The 13,623-nt window shown below is 43.9% G+C and overlaps 1 long non-coding RNA gene across 2 annotated transcripts in view; it reads right to left on the minus strand.

Moving 5' to 3' along the window:
* Positions 1 to 675: 675 nt before the first annotated feature.
* Positions 676 to 13,623, minus strand: part of LOC116526595 — a 75,909-nt gene continuing 62,961 nt past the window's right edge. For both annotated transcript variants that reach the window (XR_004258213.1, XR_004258211.1), the window contains one exon: positions 676 to 1,771. This is a non-coding gene — a long non-coding RNA (uncharacterized LOC116526595). The remainder of the gene's footprint in view (positions 1,772 to 13,623) is intronic.

A 13,623-nucleotide genomic window follows, 5' to 3' on the forward strand; every position in this document is an offset into this window, starting at 1 on the left:
ACCAGAGGTCAGGAGTTCATCATTTCCAAAGAAGACATACGATATGTTTCATTGGTCTATGTGTCTGTTTTTATGCTAAAACCATACTGCTTTGATTACTACAGCTTTGTAATAGTTTGAAATCAGGGGATGTGATATCTCCAGCTTTCTTCCGTATGGCCAACAGATGTATGAAAAGGTGCTCAGCATCACTAATCATCAGAGAAATGCAAACAAAACTACAATGATACATCACCTCACACCTGTTAGGATGACTGTTATTAAAAAAAAAAAAAAAAAAAAGATAAGCGTTGGCAAGTGCTGGTCAGGGTGTAGAGAAAAAGAAATGCTTGTACACTGTTGGTGGAAATGTAAATTAGTATAGCCAGTAGGGCAAATAGTATGGAGTTTTCTCAAAAAACCAAAGATGCAAGTACTATAAGATCCAGCCATCTAACTTCTGGGTATATATCTAAAGGCTGTGAAATCAGTATGTTGAAGGACTATCTGCACCTCATGTTTGTTGCAGCTCTATTCACAGTAGCCAAGATGTGGAAACAACCTAAGTGTCCATAAGTAAATGAATGAGAACATCATTCAGCCGTAAAAAGGAAGGGAATCTTGCGCTTTGCGACAACATGGAGGAACTTAGAGGAAATTACGGGAAGTGAAATAAGCTAGACACAGAAAGACAAATAATGTATGATCCCATTTATATGTGGAATATTAAAAAGTTGAATTCATAGAAGTAGAGAGAGTAGAACAGTTGTTACCGGGGACATGGGGAAATGGTGGTCAAACGGCACAAACATTCAGTTATAACATGAACGAATTCTGGGGATCTGGCGTACAACATGGGTGATGATGGATATGTTAACTAATTTGATCGTGGTCATCATTAGACAATGTATATGTCTATCAAATCATCAGTCATGTATCTTAAATATGTGCAATCTTTTGTTTTGTCAATTAGATACTAAAAAAACAAACAAAAAAACTCCAATATATGCAACTGCTGAATTGGAGTTGGAATAGAATTTTACAAACTTCAGTAATTCACACTCCATCATCGATGTTTTTCTGCCATATTCTGGTACCACCTATACTACTATTAACTTAATAGTCTTCTTTAAAAAGAGTCAATTTTAAAAAATAAATTTATTTAAAAGGAAATTTTACTTTGCCACCCTACATGGAAAATTGGTGTCATTTTCCATAAATAAGAGGTAATCATAAAAATGAATATGATGGGAACACACCGGTGTTTTGTAAGTTCAGTAGGATATTCTCTTTTCTCTTGAAGACTCTGAATCTCAGGCCAGTGCTTTATTTATTGATAAAAATTAGCAGTGTTAGGGTTTTAGGGATGTGTTAAAGACATATTATCACCAACTTGAGACTTTCTCATAATTATAAGGCTTTTGAGATAATCAGTCTGGGAAGAATTTTCTCATTATGCAACTCAATGTTATCTAACACTATTTTCACCAAAAATTATCTTATTTACCGTCTAAAATCATGTATCATGTGGGTCTGTCTGTAGTACAGAAAATTGGTGCTCTCAAAATGTCCACAGCCTTCTGGACGTTTCTCAGCTTCCTTTGCAGATGGCTGGATCCTGTGACTTGTTCTGGGATTGGCTGGTGAGTGCTGCTATTGGGTTGTGACAGTGAAGTGTCGTGTCACTGCTGGGCTGTGGCAGTGACGTGCTGGTGGACTTTTCCCATCACCCCTTTGCATTCCATCGTCTTCCTTGGGTGCCAGATATCATAGCCACAGGAACAACCAGACTCTGCAAGAGTGAGAAATACATTTACTGAGATTTCAGGTTCATCTGTTACTGCAGCATAGTCCAGCGCTGTCCAATCTTTTGGCTTCCCTGGGCCATATTGGAAGAACTGTCTTGGGCCACACATAAAATACAATAACACTAATGATGACTGATGAGCTAAAAAAAAAAAAAAAAAAAAAAAGGCAGCTACATGACTTGCTCCAGCCAATCTAGTCAGTGAAATGTGAGCAGATGTTTTAAGAACAGGCGCATAGTGTACCATATTCTGTCTTCACTCTTCTGACAATGTTCCAGCTAGGGGCTGTTCCTTCAGCCTGGGCCCTGGAGTGAAGATGACATGCAGCAAAGCCACAACCAACCCACAATGACCGCATAGCATAGGGAAGAAAGTAACTTTTCTTTGTGAGGCACAGAGATCTGGGGACCATTTGTTACTGCAGCATAACCCAGCCTATCCTGACTAATACAAAGACTAAATAAATAAAAATATAGGGGGTGCCAAGAAGTGGTGAAAATAATAAAGCCAAACAGGAGTGAACGATGGGAGTTTGTGACTCTGGATCAACAAATGAGGAGCTTCCCTTCTCCTGTGCTCATAGCAGCTGTTCTGCAGCTTTCATGACCTTCCCCTGCCAACGATGGGCACCTCTGGTCTCACTTGGGGTAGAAGGAAACAGGCTCTCACAGGGCAAGTCACCCAGATGCCTGTCTATGGTCATCATCATGAGGACGGTGGACTTACTGGGTCTTTTGTCCTCAGGTCCTGCTGGAGTCTATGACGGGAATGGTACAAAGCAGATTCACCGTTCACAGGTATCAGTCCCAGGGAAGGACTCTAAACACTTTGCCCACTGCACCTCAGGCTGCGCCAGCTTCTATCTCTTGCATGAACCCAGTGAGATGGAACACTTCCCACAAGTTACGTGAGCAGGTTTATTACTCCCAGAGGCAGCAGAAGCCTAAAATGCTGGCAACCAGTCCCAAAAGGCTCAGGAAAGCTGCCCAGGAAGGATGGAGTCTTGTCTGCCCTTGCCCACTGGCACCACAGCTGAGGGACTCTGACAAGCAGCCTGCCCTGGGTTTTATACCGCGGTTGTCCCAGGACTCACTGGACTAAAGCATGGTAGTGTCAGAGGCTTGTGACCCAGAGAAACTCCATCTTGAATAGGGGCTGGGTAGAAGGAGGCTGAGACCTACTGGGCTGCATTCCCAGATGGTTAAGGCATTCTAAGTCACAGGATGAGATAGAAGGTCAGCACAAAACACAGGTCATAAAGACCTTGCTGATAAGAACGGGTTGCAGACAAGAAGCTAGTCAAATCCCACCGAAACTAAGATGGTAATAAGCATGACCTCTGGGTGTCCTCACTGCTGCACTCCCTCCAGCACCAGGACAGTTTACAAATCCCATGGGAATGTCAGGAAGTTATCTATATGGTCCAAAAAAGGAGTGGCATGAATAATCCACCCCCTGTTTAGCATATCATCAAGAAATAACCACAAAAATGGGCACCCAGCAGCCCTCAGGGCTGCTCTGTCTATGGAATGGCCATTCTTTATTCCTTTACTTTCCTAATAAACTTGTTTTCACTTTACGGAGTCGCCCTGAATTCTTCCCTGCTTGAGATCCAAGAACCCCCTCTTGGGGTGTGGATCTGGATCCCTTTCCTGTCGTGGTAGGATGTTTCGTTCTAGGAGGGACTGGCGCAGAGCCTAGGCAGTTTCTCCTTCCCCCAGGATGTTGCATTTCCAGCATATTCTGCAGTTACTCTTGAAAACTACAAGCAAGAAAGCAGAGAGAACTGGGTCTGTCTAAGACTACCCGGAGAACTGTCCTGCAGATAGTCCTGGATCTCAGAGCTTCCAAAGCAGCAGCCGTCTCGGCCCAGCCCCAGGAGTCTGTCTTTGTTTCCTCTGTGCCCATCTTCAAGGAGCTGCCGGATGACAGGGTGAGAGTCCTGGAATACCCCAATAGCTTTTCTGGAATGGTGAATGAGACTCCCATGAAAGGGAATAAGGCTCCAGCAGGCAGTTAGTTATACCACGGAAAGAGAAAGGGTGTTGGAGCCAGACAGGCCTGAACGTGCAATCCTGGCTCTGCCACTTCCTAGCTGTGTGGCCTCAGGTAACTTCAGTTCTTTTGTCTATAAAGTTGGGAAACTAAGGCCTTCCTGACAAGTGCAATTAGTACATAAAATAAGAACGGTTCATGGAATACTATGCAGCCATAAAAGGAATGAGATCGTGTCGTTTGCAGAGATATGGATGAAGCTGGAAGCCATCATCCTCAGCAAACCAACACAGGAACAGAAAACCAAACACCACCTGTTCTCACTCATAAGTGGGAGTCGAACAATGAGAACACATGGACACAGGACAGGGAGAGCATTAGAACAAATACCTAAAGCATGCAGGGCTTAAAACCTAGATGACAGGTTGATGGGTGCAGCAAACCACCATGGCACATGTATACCTGTGTAACAAACCTGCACGCTCCGCACAGGTAACCCAGAACTTAAAGCAAATTTTTAAAAATTTGTTTTTAATGAGAATGGCTCAAGATGTAACTGAAGCTTAATTCCTGTGCTCATCGTGCCTTTAAACTTCATTCAGTAAGACGTATCTTCTCCTGCCTTGGTTGGAAACTTCCCTCAGACCCCCGAGACTCTTCTGCCCTTGACTGCCCAATGACACCAGCACTAGAAATGTCAGCCCCACAAGAGCAGACATCTGTGTTTTGTTTGACAATGTAACCCAGCATCAAGAGGGGTGGTATGCAGTAAATATTTATTGAAAGATTAAAATAGAGTCTCAATTCAATAAATAGTGTGTCCAGACCAAAGTATGTATGCAACGCTGAACTCAATGTAGCCATCAATCTTGCAGTTTCCCCAGATCCACTCTGTGTCTGACTGGTAGCTAGCACTGGGAAGGTGGGTGTGACTGTCTTCCCTTCAATCTGTCTGCTGCAATTGGGAAACTAAGACCTCTCCCTTCTGGGGCTAGTACATGGGGAGAAAAGAGGGCAAAGTGATAGGAATTGCACTAACATGAACTCCTGCTGTGCACTCTGGCTTTGTCTCCCTAGACCTGGCAGATGACACACACTCATCCTCGCACGGAGGAATTCTTAGCACTTTGGAGTTTCCTGCCGGAGCCGTTCCATCTGAAGTCTGGGTGCATCTCTATTACAAGGGGTCTTTCCTTGGCCCTATGCATTCACCTCCACATTCCAGAAAGCCCTACTGGATGGGTCCCACAGTGATCCCACGTCAGCTCCCCCTCCCCTAGCTAGTCTATGGGAAATAGCCATACATGCCTTGCCTGGACAATCTCTACAAGTATAAACTGAACCCAACAGAGTTTTCCTGGTACCATTGGCTGCTTTGCCCTTTGCAAGGAGGGAAGTGACTCAAGCACCGGTGTTCCATGTCTCCCAACTGCATGTGCAGGAAACACATTTCGAGCTCATCTGGGAGAAAAGCCTCTAAGAGTTGATAGTGCTCACCAAATACCTATGTGCTCCTCTGTGTCTCAGTCTCTGCTGCATTTGGATAGGGGCCGTGAAACAAGTTGTGGCCAGTGAAGTCAATGGCATGGCCGTGTGTCTCTTCTGGACAGAGGCACTTAAGATCCAGATGTTTCTGTCCTCCGTCTCTTCTCCCTTAAAGGCAATGAGTTCCAGACAGCACCACTGTAAGAGGAGGAGGACAACCTGAACTGCACCAGACTTCAACTTGAGCTTGAAATAAATTGTTACTGGATTAAGCCACTGAGATTTCTGGGTTTATTTGTTACTGCAGCAAAGCCTGCCCTATCCCGACTAATATATCTCATGTCTTAAGGCTGTGCTCTGCACACCCATCCCTAGATTTGAGATAAAGAGAGCAAGTACCCTTTATTCCCTAAAGTAGGGAGAGGTTAAGGCTTGCAAGAGTGCTTTCTGTACAAATATCTTCTTTACAAATTATTATCCTCCTCTTCATTCTCCATTCTTTTATATTTCTGAAGCACGTAAAAGGGTATTGAGAACTGTGGAACATAAGTCCAACTATTTCATTTGAAAATCTGCATAGCCAGGTGCAGTGGCTCATGTCTGCAATCTCAGCACTTTGAGAGGCTGAGGAGGACAGATCACTTGAAGTCAGGAGTTCAAGACCAGCCTGGCCAACATGGTGAAACCTCATCTCTACTAAAAGTACAAAAATTAGCCAGGTGTGGGGATGGGTGCCTGTAATCCCAGCTACTCAGGAGGCTGTGGCACAATAATCGCTTGAGCCCAGGAGATGGAGGCTTCAGTGAGCTGAGATCACGCCACTGCACTCCAGCCTGGGTGACAGAAAAAGACTCCGTCTCAAAAAAAAAAAAAAAAAAAAAAAAAAAAAAAAAAAAAAAAAAACCTGCATACAGTGATTTGGCACCTCACCCAAAATTTGCCTTCTATCTTATCTTCATGCCTAAGTGAGGCTTCAATTTTAACATCCTGTTACACAAGACCCTTGTGCAAATAACAAGACTGAATAGTATTAATTACCATTCCATACATTTAATTGTGCTGGGCAAATATTCATTATATTTAATCCTCACAGCAACTCTCAGAGACAAGTCACTTTCGTGATGGTCCCCATTTCACAGATGAAGAAACTGAGGGTCAGAGAGGTAAATGACTTGCCCAAAGGTACATACTAGGAACTGGAAGAACAGGGGCTTCAACCCAAGTCAGGGTGATGCCAATACCCCTGCTGGTAAACATAGGAACCTCCCTGCCATGAGCTTCTTCAGTAACAAGGTCAGGAGACTGAAGTTCCTTGTCATCACCTGTCCGCCTGCTGGTCAGCAGTGGTAGTGACAACACCAGTATTTGTACCCAGGTCCCTGTCACCAAAGCCGGTGACTATATGACCTCCATGTTTTTCAGGCATCCAGTAGGTACTAGGTACATGATAACGCCAGCTCCTCCTTCCATCTGCAGGGAGTAACATAGTTAATTAACCTAATGACTTTCCTTTCAAGAGTCCTAATCTCTTTGGCAGATCCAGCAGATAAATCCAAGATTTCTCAAGATTTACACCTCTCCGCAACTCACCTCATTCCCATGACCATCCCTTAAGAAGTCCCCTCTGTTTCGCCCCTCACTTCCCTTTGAAAGATCTATTCTTGTTCTCTCTCCTCCCAGACACTGTCCAACACTGCTGTCCTCCCTGGGCAATCGCTCTAGATGTCTTATTTACGGCAAACTCATTTGTCCCTAACACAGATGTAAGATGTAATTCCCCAAGAATTCAAATGAAATTTAAAGTTATTTTCCAATATCTAATTCGCCTTTTATTTATTTAGGGGCAATATTTCAGCAGGAGCCTCCCACCAGTGCCAGCATTTGTTTACAGCGTCAGGCCCAGCATCGGCAGGAAACCACATGCCCCAGACGCAGACACTACCAATTAAAAAAGTAATTACAACACTGAACACAGCCTTAAATAAAAGCAAAAATGCAGGAGACAAGAGGGGAAGCAAAAACATAAATCGGAAACAATGCCGTTTTCCCCAGACGTTTTGTAATATTTGCAGCCTGCCTGGTACTGGCGCCCTGCCCTGGCTGTTCCAGACACAAGCCAAGCATCCAGTGAGGAGGGGTGGGGTGGCTCCGCTCTGAAAAGAGGTGGAAAGAAGTGCCTCATCATCAGAGATCATCCATGTGCCTGTTTGCCTGTCTGTCTTTTGTTTAACATCTTGCTCTGCTGAGAACCCACCTATACTGATCCTCAGGTGATGAACTGCATACTGTATTATGGCAAATGACCAAAACCCAACACAACTCACACTGACTTAACTAGAAAATGAATATGTTCTGGTTCACAAAAGACCATCTGTAGTTCTAGCTTCAGGCACAGTTGGATCCAGGGGCACAACATCATGTAGAATTTCTCAGTCTCTATCACTTGGCTCTTCTTTCCACAAAGTTGACTTCATTTTCAATCAGGTTTTCTCTACCTGGTGGCTAAGATAGAATCCTAGCAGCTTTAAGCTTACATCCCATAAGCTTAGTGCTCGCCCAAAGAAAGGGAATGCTTCTTTTCCCACCACTCTAGCAAAAATATCAAGTCAGCCTTTCATTGGCCCACTTTGGGTCATGTGCTGATCCATGAACCAATGGTTGTAGTGAGGGAGTTTCAGTCCTTTGATTGGCCAGGCCTGGGTTAGATTCCCACCTCTTGAGAACAGAGGTAGGACCAGTCCCACCCAAACTGAGACCGAGAGTGAGGGAGAGATGATTCGTGAAAAGAAAATTGAGGTTTCCATGAGAGCTGAAGGAGCAATGAGACACTGGGTGAGTAAACATAACTGTTAAATTGACTCAGTTCCCAATTGGTATCCATCTCTGTACTAAACATCACAAAAATAAGGTCCAGACTCTCAAGCATGTAAATAAACAATTATCAAATGATAAATCATCAGTTCTCTGATACAGAGGACCCAGACTCACCCTGAGGCATCAGATAAGCCTTTACTGAGCTGTCGGTCAGATGCCAAGAGTGGGGAACAATTTTCCATCTGGGGAAGGAGAGTAAAAGCCTTGCAGACAAAGGAAACAGCAAATGCAAAGACTCCTGGATGTTAAACAGTGTGTATGGTCCAGGAAGGACAGGAGATACATTAGTCTGTGATATGGTTTGGCTGTGCCCCCACCCAAATCTCATCTTGAACTGTAGCTTCCATCATCCCATGTTTAGTGGGAGGGACCCAGTGGGAGGAAATTGAATCATGGGGGCTGGTTTTCCCATGCTGTTCTCATGGTAGTGAATAAGTCCCACAAGATCCAGTGGTTTTATAAAGGGCAGTTCCCCTGCACATGCCCTCTTGTCTGCTGCCATGTAAGACATGCCTTTGCTCCTCCTTGCCTTCCGCCATGATTGTGAGGATTCATCAGCCATGTGGAAAGCCATGTGAGTCCATTAAACCACGTTTTCTTTATAAATTATACAGTCTCAGGTATTTCTTCATAGCAGTATGAAAATGGATTGATACAGGCTGACACAAGGAATAGGAAAGGGCCAGAGAAAAGGCAGAGCTGGAACATGCTAAAAAACAGATCTTGTCTTGAAGACTGGAGACCAAAACTGCCATTAAAGTCTCCCTGAAAGCTTGCAGATTTACATTTAGGGATTTATAAGTGCTCAGCAAGAACTTATTAAAATTTTAGTGTGTTCACAAATACTAGTACATTCTGGATCATCGCCCTGACAACCAGCATGGAATCCATCCAATGATTTGATTTGTGATCATTTTCGGGTCTGGTAATAATGTGTGGGGTTTTTCTCCTCATTAAACTTTGTTTTAAGGAGTCTCAAAATTCTGTGACAGATTTTGGATCAAGTTGTTTCCATTAAAAAGTCCTAATTTAAAAAACTAATAACTTAAAATTGCCACATGAAAAAAAAATGTCCACAAAACATTCTCCTTTCCTTCTGAAGATTTTACAATGCATTGTGATCATTAACAAGTCTTTTACTATTACACTTCAATGGCCAATTGAAACAAACAGTTCTGAGACTGCTCTTCCACCCATTAAGACCAGGGTAGCATGTATTAGGGATAATATTCATTTAGCCTTCTGAGCTTTCTGGGCAGACTTGGTGACCTTGCCAGCTCCGACAACCCTCTTGTCCACTGCCTTGATGACACCCATGGCACCTGTCTGTCTCTTATCATGAACAGCAAAGCAACCCAGAGGTGAACAGTCTGAGAAGCTCTCAATACACATGGGCTTTTCAGGAGCCATATCAATGATGGCAGTATCACCAGACTTTAAGAATTTAGGGCCATCTTCCAGCTTTTGACCAGAACAGCAATCAATCTTTTCATTCAGCTTAGCAAACTTGCATGCAGTGTCAGCCATGTGGCCATCCAGTATAGGGGCATAGCCAGCACTGATTTGGCCTGGATGGTTTAGGATAATCACCTGAGCAGTGAAGCCAGTTGCTTTCATTGGTGGTCATTTTTGCTGTCACCAGCAACGTTGCTTTGACAAACATCCTCCACAGACACATTCTTGACATTGAAGCCCACATTGTCCCCAGGAATGGCTTCACTCAAACCTTCATGGTGCATTTAAACAGATCTTACTTCAGTTGTAACACTGACTGGAGCAAAGGTGACCACCATAACAGATTTGAGGACGCCAATCTCCACTCGGCCAACGGGAACGGTACTAATATCACCAATTTTGTAGACATCCTGGAGACGCAGACACAAGGGCTTGTCAGCTGGAGGAACTGGTGGTAGGACACAGTCCAGAGCCTCAAGCAGCGGGTCCCACTGACATTGCCATCCTTACAGGTGATTTTCCATCCCTTGGACCAAGGCAGGTTAGCACTTTCCAGCATGTTGTCACCATTCCAACCAGAAATTGGCACAAATGCTACTGTGTCGGGCTTGTAGCCTATTTATTTATTTATTTATTTGAGACAGGGTTTCACTCTTGTTGCCCAGGCTGGAGTGCAATGACACAATCTCAGCTCACAGCAACCCCCACCTCTTGAGTTCAAGTAATTAGCCTGCCTCAGCCTCCTGAGTAGCTGGGATTACAGGCGTGCACCACCACACCCAGCTAATTTTTGTATTAGTAGAGGTGGGGTTTCACCATGTTGGCCAGACTGGTCTCGAACTTCTGACCTCAGGTAGCCCACCTGCCTCAGCCTCCCAAAGTGCTGGGATTACAGTCATGAGCCACAGCCCCCAGCCCAATTTTCTTAATGCAAGTGCTGACTTCCTTAACGATTTCCGTGCATCTCTTCTGGCCGTCAGGTGGGTCAGTGGAATCCATTTTGTTAACAGCAACAATTAGTTGCTTCACACCCAGTGCGTAAGCCAGAGGGCATGCTCACGGGTCTGCCCATTCTTGGAGATACCAGCTTCGAATTCACTGACACCAGCAGCAACAATGAGGACAGCACAGTCAGCCTGAGATGTCCCTGTAATCATGTTTTTGATGAAGTCTCTGTGTCCAGGGGCATAAATGATAGTCACGTAGTACTTGCTGGTCTCAAATTCCCACAGGGAGATATCAATGGTGATACCACGTTCACACTCAGCTTTCAGTTTATCCAAGACCCGGGAATACTTGAAGGAGCCCTCTCCCATCTCCGCAACCTCCTTCTCAAATTTTTCAATGGTTCTTTTGTCAACGCCACTGCATTTGTAGACCAGATGGCCAGTAGAGATGGACTTGCCTGAATCTACGAGTCCAATGCTGACAATGTGGATATGAGCTTTTTCCTTTACCGTTTTGGCTCTTAGAAGTAGTTTTGACAATACCTGTGTTCTGTTGGCAAACCCACTGGGAAAAAAAATGAAAAGAAGCAATGTTTTAATTGTCCCAGGATAAAGGGGGAAAGGTGGGGGTAGACTTGACATATAAATGATGTGTTTGTGTCAGATAAAGACCAACTGAATGGCTTGCAATGCCAGTTATGTTCTAGAACCAAACTGAGGTTTACTCACCCAGAGCAGCAAATCCAGACACCCACCCAGAGGTGTTTGTAGTGATACAGAGAAAGGCATTTATTGTAGGGTGCCCAGCAAGGAGAATCAGGGCAGGTCATGCTTAAGACCCAAACTCCCCAGTGGCTACAAGCCAAGGACCTGCAAGATAAGGTTTTTTTCTTGGTGGTGATGGTGGTTTTCTTTAGAAAGGGTCTTGCTCTGTCCTCTGTTACTCAGCCTAAAGTGCAGTGGCATGATCATAGCTCACTGCAGCCTGTGTGATCCTCTAGCCTCAGCCTCCCAAGTAACTGGAACTAAAGGTGCCCGCCACCACACAGGGTAATTTTTTATTTTTAGTAGAGATGAGGTCTGCTATGTTGCCCAGGCTAGTTTTGAACTCCTGGGCTCAAGCAGTCCTACCACCTTGGCCTCCCAAAGTTCTGGGATTAAAGGTATGAGCCGCCAGACCTGGGGCAGGTAAAGGATTTTAAAGGCAGGGGTAAACTTCAGGAAAGCAGAAACTACAGACAAAATCATGAATGCATGGAGGTTACATGTTGGTTCAAGGTTAAAAGTGTGGAATATCTTGAAGTGGAAGCTTACAGGTCATAGGTAGTGTATTATAGCAATTGACACTGCTATAAGGATACTACATGAGACTGGGTAATTTATAAATAAAAGAGGTTTAATTGGCTCACAGTTCTGAATGGCTGGGGAGGCCTCAGGAAACTTACAATCATGGCAGAAAGTCAAGGGGAAGTAGGCACCTTCTTCACAAGGCGGCAGGAGAGAGAGAGCAAGCAAAGGGGAGTGCTACACTTTAAAACGACCATTCTCTTGAGAACTCACTCACTGTTATGAGAACAGCATGGGGGAAACTGCCCTCATAAGCCAATCACCTCCCACCAGGTCTCTCCCTTAACACGTGGGGATTACAATTTAAGATGAGATTTGGACACAGAAGCAAACCATATCAGGTAGATTCAAAGATCTGATTTGCAATTGGTTAAGGAAGAGAAGCTTTGTTTAAAATTTTGAGGTCAGTAGAAAACTGTTAACTGGCTAAGGGGAGTGACTTCCTCCAAGCCCCCGCGGGAAGAAACTTAGAACAAAGGGTAACAGTTAAAGTTTAGTCTTCCCTTTCCCCTTATCTGTGGTCTACCTGTCAGCGGTTCTGGCCATTTGGTGGAGGGTCATCTGTAGGGATCAGAGAATCTGAAAGACAATTCAGGAAGCTACGTTAAGATGTTATCTCTACTTTCTATAAGGCAAATAGACATCTCTGGGAGTCTAACTTCCTTAGCTATTGTTTTAGGCTGCTAGTACCTTCTCATTTAACAAGTTACTTATTTAGTTCTCAGGGCTAGCTAGGTGCCTGGAATAGCCTTCTAAAGATAGAGAGTCTCAGAGACAAAAATGTTGGAAGAATTGAGTTTCCATGCCACTCAAAGTAATAAAGGAATCAAAGCTCAAAATCGCCTGGGCTAGAACAGCAATTCATTTTGAGTAAGTGGCAGTTTAGTTTCAGCAAAACAACATGATCTATCATATTAAATAAATCATGCTAATTTGAATTTTATCACTTTTAGTGTTTAGTTTCTAATGTTTAGCCTTGTTTATAAACTTTTGTCATTGATACTAAAACATAATTTTCTTCCCATTTTGACTCTGAAATTGGGATGCATCTTAAAATCTACAGCCTCTTATAATTCCAACTGACAGCACTTTTTCCCTTTTTAATGCTACATAAAATAATAATGCATCTTACAATGGATGGTGTTTCAGACTCAATGAAGCACAGTATGTGCAAAATGAGTTAATACCTAGTTTTGTTTGTAAATAAGTAAGTAACATGAAAAATTCAAATGTTGAAGTCAGTACGGGGTCTATAGAATATTTTTCCTTGAAACACTTTACATACTGCTGCAGTTGGAGTATCGCTGATGACAGTGAGGCAATGAGATGAAGTTTTCATCACAGGAGTGAGATGGTCAGACTACCATACGGGGAAGCTACTCAAGCACCACACTGGCGAGAACAAGAGAGACAAGTTTTGCAGTAGAACAAGTGAAGGCCTAAACTCAGGAAATACAAGGTAAGACGAGGACATAACCTGAGGATCTGTGCAGGAGGCAGCCTCAACAGGGTTTAATGATTGATTAGATGTGTGAAAGTATGGCTGTGTGAAGAGGAGAAGGAAGGAGAAGGAGGAAGTGGGGATGATGCCTGGTTTCTGGATGAAAGGGAGTAGCATCCCCAAGGTACAGAAAGGTAGTGAAGGTTGAGATGATGTGATTATGACCATAAAAATGGTGATAGGAGGCCGGGTGCAGTGGCTCACGCCTGTAATCCCAGCACTTTGGGAGGCC

Source organism: Sapajus apella, unplaced genomic scaffold, assembly GCF_009761245.1.
Source record: "Sapajus apella isolate SASKATOON/1434 unplaced genomic scaffold, GSC_monkey_1.0 scaffold51, whole genome shotgun sequence".
In the NCBI taxonomy this organism is placed as follows: Eukaryota; Metazoa; Chordata; class Mammalia; order Primates; family Cebidae; genus Sapajus; species Sapajus apella.